Source organism: Cervus elaphus, chromosome 20 (assembly GCF_910594005.1).
Source record: "Cervus elaphus chromosome 20, mCerEla1.1, whole genome shotgun sequence".
In the NCBI taxonomy this organism is placed as follows: Eukaryota; Metazoa; Chordata; class Mammalia; order Artiodactyla; family Cervidae; genus Cervus; species Cervus elaphus.
In genome coordinates, this window is record NC_057834.1 from 45,384,302 (window position 1) to 45,391,737 (window position 7,436).

The 7,436-nt window shown below is 44.7% G+C and overlaps 1 non-coding gene across 1 annotated transcript; it reads left to right on the forward strand.

Annotated features, from left to right (window-relative positions):
• Positions 1 to 5,753: 5,753 nt before the first annotated feature.
• Positions 5,754 to 5,876, forward strand: LOC122678596. The gene has a single exon (XR_006336248.1). It is a non-coding gene; the product is annotated as a small nucleolar RNA SNORA26 (small nucleolar RNA).
• Positions 5,877 to 7,436: the final 1,560 nt, after the last annotated feature.

The window sequence follows — 7,436 nt, forward strand, 5'->3', positions numbered from 1 at the left end:
TCATGAAGATGTCTCTTCAGTTCCTCACTCGGCCATACCCATTTTCATTAAAAAATACACAAAATATTTTCTGTATTTTTAATGTGGCAACACAAAGTACTGTCCAGTGAATGACACACAGCCAGATATACAGTGTGGACACGTACAGCTGGTGTGAATTGGGAAGAAAGTAAGAATGACAGGGTCAAGAAAGCATTCCAGGATGTAGTCAGTCAGGAGGCGGTTGTGATTTAAAGGCAAATAAGGTACCGATGGCACAACATTGTCAATGAGCTAAGTGCCACTGGTTCACTTGAATGTAGTGAATTTCATGATGAGATTCAAGTCACTAGTTTATTTAAAAGCAAAGTAAATTACTTCCTGAATAACAACTTGAGTCCATAATTCACCAACTGGTGTTCTCCACCAATTTTATCACATTCTGCCCTGTGCCTGTGATGAATATCCCTGCCCTCCTTACCTCAACCTTTCATCAAGTGTTGGCTTCTCTGCCTGCTTCTCTGCTGAACTCCGCGCCTCAACCGGCACCTTCTCCCCCAACACGGATTCAAGGATGTCCTTACATGCTTTACAATCTGAGGAAAGAGACAGTGCCTCAGGGAAAGCTGGCCTTGCTGCTGTGGTCACTGCCTTCAAGGTAGGAGGATGGGCCACCTCAGTGGTGGATGCAACTCCTTCCCCAGTCTCTATGGAGAGATTTCCACATCTGATTCCTCAGCATCTGAACCGAGGTGACTCCCCATTTTAGAGCTGAAGAATGAGAAGTTCCTAGGCACAGAATACGACTTCACAAGATGAACTACTTTTTGGCAAAGTCAGAATTCACATCCCCTGAGACTGACCCTGAATCCTGGGCCACTGAACCAGGACCTGCAGCCTCTTAGGTGAGACACTGAGCGGGGGCCTGGGTGGCGAGTCCTGTGGGGTCAGTAAGCCTCCCAGTACTACAGAGCTGCTGGTTCCCTCATGCTGGGATCTCAGTAACGAAGAAGTGTCTCAAGTATACAACTCACCTGGACACACTGGTGTGAAATAGAATACATGAAACCATAAGGACCTGAAAGAGATAGGCCCAAACCCTGAGAAAGCCTGTGTCATTAGGAACAGTGGAAGTATGAACTAAGTGTATTTACACTGAGCCAGGCACTGTTGTCAGAGCTTTGTCAGATTTCCTCAGTATTCACTACAACTCAAACAAGAGTTCCTATTACAGCACCACATGGACAGAGGAGGAAAGCGAGACACAGAAAGGTTCCCACCAGGGATGTGAGCCCAGGAAGCCTGGCCCAGAGTCCACGTCTTTCACACTGTGCTGAGGTGTGAAAGGTGACCCTGACCTCCACACCAGGGTCCTGGTGAGACATTTCTTCTTCACCAGCCTCACAATGTCTTTCCTAGAATTTTGTGACTATCATAAGGAGTGGGGTAAATAAAACTTAGTTTGTCCTTTCCCCAAAGCTCATCATTTCACTTTCTTAAACAGGAGGCTTTACCTCTTACGTCTCTCTGTGTCAGTCATTTTTCATTGACTCCCTCATCGCTTCATTGAAAATGACTATAGGAAAGTGACACAGACACAAGTTGTCAAGATTCCGCTCATCCCCTTGTTGTGCATGTACCCTGGTCATGACTTCTTTCCTTACTCCAGGCCCCTCTTACTGAACAGGAAAAAATGATTCCAATTGCCAGGCTGATGTGGGTGCAAAGGGCCAACTCACACTCAGCCTGAGTTTTTACTAGGGCTGGTGATCTCCCCCAACTTACTATCATCTTCATGTTGATCACACAGCTTATAGCATAGACTCAGGGTCCCCCGGACTCCTGGTCAACCTGTATCACCAAAGTTTCACCAGCTCAAGTGGGGAGAGAGGGGAAAGTGCAGATTGTCTGATTTCACCAGAAACACCTTCATTCTTGCCACAGAGTCACATGGCTTTCTTGGACTCAAGAAGGAGAACCTGCACCTCAGAAAGCATGGATTCCTTCTCACCAGGGAGGCCCTGTCATGACGGCGTCACAGAGACCACGGTTTCAGTGAGAAGCAGATTCATCCTTAAGCTCCTTTAAATCATATCCCCTGCTTCTCACAGTGTGTAACCACACGTTACCCCAGTGCAAATAGCACAGGGCTTTGTCAATGAAACCTCAGGGAACCTCTAACTGACGGAGTTCATTAGTCTCAGAGGTTTAGCCAAGAGGCATGCAGGATCAGATACAGAACAGAAAAGATTCCAATCAATGCAGCTTAGTATGTGCCTGAGAGACATGGGCACTCCTGTGCTGGCACCAGGAATCACTGTCTGGAATTTTAACTCGAATCTCACCCTACACATCACTAAAAACTTGGAAAAGTGCCTCACTCCTTGTGCCTCAGTTTCCCCAACCTCAGGAACTGAAGACAAAAGAGCCACACTACTACCTTTCCTGCACTGTGGTCAGAATGGAATTCAAAATGACTAAGGGAAAAGGAGACCAATGTTGGAGGCTTAGTTTCTTCGAGGGAAGACAGTGATCATTCATTGCTTTGGTGACCATGACCCCGAGGACTTACTGTATTTCTGCAGATGATTGGCCAGGGAGTAAGCAGTAGCTTGGGATACGAGGAATTTCTCTGTGAGGTCTCTGAAGTCCTGCTTGTACTTTTCTAGCTGCAACTGAAGCTCCTGGTTGATTTCCATGAGGGTACGTTCTGCCCTCAGATCCGATAAAGAGGGAAGACATACTGCCATGGTGACATGTGGTAGAAGAGGTAGAAGCCAGGGCTGGGGAGGAGATACCTAATATATGGGGGATTCAAATAAGCAAAATCACATTGGTTTAATCAGCACTGAGGGATGACAAAAACGGAATTCCTGACTTACTGTTGGGAACAACTAGAGGGTTCTCAACCACAAAGAGAAGTTGAAGATGCCAGAGCTCAGAGCCACAGGTGCTGTGTGGGGCTCAGACTAAGACAGGAGTGAAGGAGAGGGACCCAGCATGCTAGGTAACCATCTGGAGTTGCCATAACAGAACTAGAAGGGGGAGGGGTTCATGGAATCTTGGGGGCCCCTGCCTTCCAGGTGCCTAGGCCATGACCGTTTGTGGACATCACCACTGATAGCACCCAGTCCCTCAGCAGCCACTCTTGGGTTGTCTACATACGTTCCGATACCACTGACCTATCTCCTTCCAAAAACTATCTCAGCTGAGTTCCCATTGTTCATTCATCTGTGTATAAAAATATTCATGGTAAAAATACTTTGCCAGCAGGTCTTAATTTCTGTCGGGCTGTCATAAAGTTCAGTTCAGTTCATTTCAGTCACTCAATCTTGTCCGACTCTTTGTAACCCCATGGACTGCAGCACACCAGGCCTCCCTGTCCATCACCAACTCCTGGAGTTCACTCAAATTCACATCCACTGTGTCGGTGATGCCATCCAACCATCTCATCCTCTGTCGTCCCCTTCTTCTCCCACTTTCAATCTTTCCCAGCATCAGGGTCTTTTCCAGTGAGTCAGTTCTTTGCATCAGGTGGCCAAAATATTGGAGTTTCAGCCTCTGCCATCAGTCCTTCTAGTGAATATTCATGATTGATTTCCTTTAGGATGGACTGGTTTGATCTCCATGGAGTCCAAGGGACTCTCAAGAATCTTCTCCAACACCACATTTCAAAAGCATCAATTCTTCACCACTCGCTTTCTTTATAGTCCAACTCTCACGTGCATACATGACTACTGGACAAACCATATCACCTCATCTTCTCTCTAAACCGATCTTAAGGCTTTTCCACAAGTGAAGGACATGAAACTTGTGGACTGTGATGAACTTCTTCTCTGGGTCTTCTCCAGTTTAGTCTGTGTCCTAAAAACTGTAGGATACAAATCAAAGTACAATACTAAGTGAATAAATAATTTTTAAATATATTTTCTGTCCCATCTCAGTGCTTTTGCTGCATCCTATTGTTATGTCATTTTCTTCTCTTTGCTGGGCAGCGTGTTGTATTCAGAATAAACTTAAGTCTGATATCCCTACTTTCTAAATTCTTCCTCTGGGTCTGGGTTGTTCTATTTGTGTTTTTTTTAATATTACTAAACACTGCATTTCATACTTTCACTTATGTATGTCACTGTAGCCTCACAAGAGCTCTTTCCCAGCTGTCAAAGTGACTAGAAGAGTTTATGTGTATATCCTAGAAAACGTGGTGTGCTTGTGCCATCACTTCATTCTTGTCTGACTCTTTGCGATCCCAGGACACTAGCCCGTCAGGCTCCTCTGTCTATGGGGATTCTCCTTGCAAGAATCCTGGAGTGGGTTGCCCTGCCCTCTTCCAGGGGATCTTCCTGGCAGAGGATTGATCCCGCATCTCCTGTGTCTCCTACATTGCCGGCTGATTCTTTACCCCTGAGCCACTGAATACATGGTGGTGCCTGTCTGTTTAGGAAGATCTGACAGCCTCGTGCTATCGTTCTGTGTTCATTCAGTTCACCCACATATTGAACAGACCAGGGCTCCAGAGCAGTGTTGGTGGCACACACTTTGACCATCTCTTTGAGTTTTCCTCCTGCCATTGACCTGTGGTTGTGTTCCAGATACAGAGCATGGTTGAGTTCAAGGTCATAGGTCAGGGATCATGATGATCCAAAGTGAACATAAGCATTGTGTTCAGTGACATAGAAGCTGAGTTTGAGGAAAGAGAGACAGGCAGCCCTGGGACAGTGTGGTCTGAACCAACTGCTCATTCCCCTAGCATCTCTTCCGACCTGGGTCTTGTGAGTCTGAGACTTGGGGAACCCCTATATAATCCGTCTCTTCAGTTTAGCTGTTGGTATAACCTGGATGGAGGGTGAAATGTGTGTGACAACAGGCCACTGAGCATTTGTTCATGTTAAGGTAAAAGATACAAACCTGGAACAACTATTTATGAAAGCTTATCTTCCCCACACCCCCAAACAATCCTCCAACTACAATGTTTAGGGATAATTGCTGTGTGAGGTTCAGCCAAGGCTTTAAGGGAATCTACTTTCCGGCTGCTGTGGGGCCTGACATTCTGTGGGGGAAAGAAAAATGTGTCAAATTTCTTCATTATAAATAGGATGAAACCAAAAAAGCTCACAGAGGGTATCTGACTTGAGGTCAAACTGGGATGAATTTTGCCACCCTAACAGAAGTGCATAACCGGTACAGTTCATTGACTGATACCGTGCCAGGCATTTCACACATATTATGATACTTTCCTTTATCGTAATCATTGAAGGTGACATCATTGTAGAAGAAGTACATTAAAAAATTTATTCAACCAAAGTTAAAATAAAAAAAAAAAACATTTTATCAAGGCAAGTAAGCTATTGCTTTGTATTTTGTAGGTAGGAGAATTCTATTGTTTTTATCTTTCCTTTGTCCCATTTCATACTCCTCTTTTTCTCTGTGACCTGACTTTATTCCTAGAGCCCTACCTTTTTTCAACTGAACCATTTCTATGCACTGAGCAACAGCAGAAGTGATGGCTGGGCCCTTCTAAAGGCTCCCTGAGCGCTGACATGTTTCAGGACACCAGACACCATCTGGAGGCAAGAGCAGCCCGTCTGTCAGATTGTGTGTGTGCTAAGTTGCTTCAGCCGTGTCCGACTCTTTGTGATCCCATGGACTGTAGCCCTCCAGCCTCCTCTGCTCATGGAACTTCCCAGGCAAGAACACTGGAGTGGCTTGCCATTTCTTCCTCCAGGGAATCTTCCTGACCAGGGATCAATACCGTGTCTCCTTCACCCTTTCCATTGCCCTTTTAAGGCTGATGCAGTGCCTTAAGAGGCTAACACAAGAGGGTAAAGAAAGTCTCCATAAAACTCAGAGAAGAGATTTTTAGAACTCCTCTCTGGATCCTGTCTGGAGTCACAACTGAATCAGAAGATTTTACGTCCTAGCACTTACTAGCATGTGTATAGTTAATACCAAAGTCATTAAATTTAAACTTGCCTTTGATTTGACAATAAAAAGAAAAACAAAAAACCATGTCTCTTCCGTGTCCTACATTAGCAGGTGGGTTCTTCACCACTAGCGTCACCTGAGAATCCCGTCTGTTAGAATGGGCAGCTGCTTTCCCAGCCCACTGAAGTTAGCAGGATGTCCCAGGACAGAAAGGGATCACTTCCCTTCAACTCAAGAATCTTTTCTGTCAGTGACTGTGCTCTATTGGGCTGAACTTTCCTGAAATTGAACGCTCTTGCTAACTTTTTGGCTTCTTGTTAGGTGGCTTGGGTATTCATAAAATTTGCTAACAAACATCTTTGTTGAAGAGTACATTTATAGCAATGCAATTTATTTTTTAGAAAGTGGCAGCTTGGAGAAGATTGGTCCCATCAATGAGCAAACAAGGGTGAATTTAGCTTTCACTCAAAACCAGACTGAATTAAAAATTAGGCCTCTCACTTTCCTCAAGGTGGATGGTCAGCTGCCACAGGCATGTGTCCCCAAGGACTTGTGTCTCTGCTGTAAACTGGACAAGAGTAAAATGGGGTCAGATGGGCCTAGTCCTTCAACTCTAGAGTCTTTCAACAGTCCTCTGCTTTAGTCACTGGATTGGAAACACCCCTGTGCTTCTGCTCTGTCCTACTTCTGTGTTTGGGTAAAAGTTATACAGATCACTGTGTTCTGTCCCCAAGCTGATCATTGTAAGAATCACTAATCTGAGCTAGCACCCAGACAAGTGCACAGTCCTCTCCTGAAGCAACTGTGGTTCAGTGAGTTGAGGCGGGACCTGGAATCTATTTGTTAAAGGTACTCAGGTGTGCACTTAGTTTTACCCACTGATTTCATTGACCTCCCTCATGATCCGAGGGGATGATTATTTCATTTATGGTGCTTCTAGTGTTCAAAATTGACTGGTGCCAAAAACATAACTCTCTGATGCTTTGCAGTTGAAGAAACTGAGGCACAGAGAGGGTCTCTAACGGGCCAAGACCACCTTGCTGTAAGTGCTGGAGCCACACCCGGGTAGCGTCCCTTCTACTCCGAAACCCCAGCCCACATTTTCCAGTTCACTCTTGTGTCAGATTCTTCCAACTAGCTGTTTCCTTCCCCTATACTGCATTTCTACCGAAAACTTCCCCAATGTATTAATAATTTCTCACTTGATACTGTTTTTCACAACAGATATTTTTCAGAAAAGTCTATCATTACCCCGTGATGCATATTGGTGACTTTATTAAAAAACTGAATATGGGTGTGGGTAACTTTTCTACTCTTTCCTCTTTCATTCATTTGTGTTCTGTTTACTTACACCAGTATAGTCTCTTACTTACTGTAGTTTTAACCTGAGTTTTGAAATCTAGTAGAGTAAATCCTCCAACTTAATTCTCCTTCCTGGCTAACTTGTTTTGAAATCTAGTAGAGTAAATCCTCAAACTTAACTCTGCATCTTGGCTAATTGACATACTTTGATTTCCACTTACATGTTATAA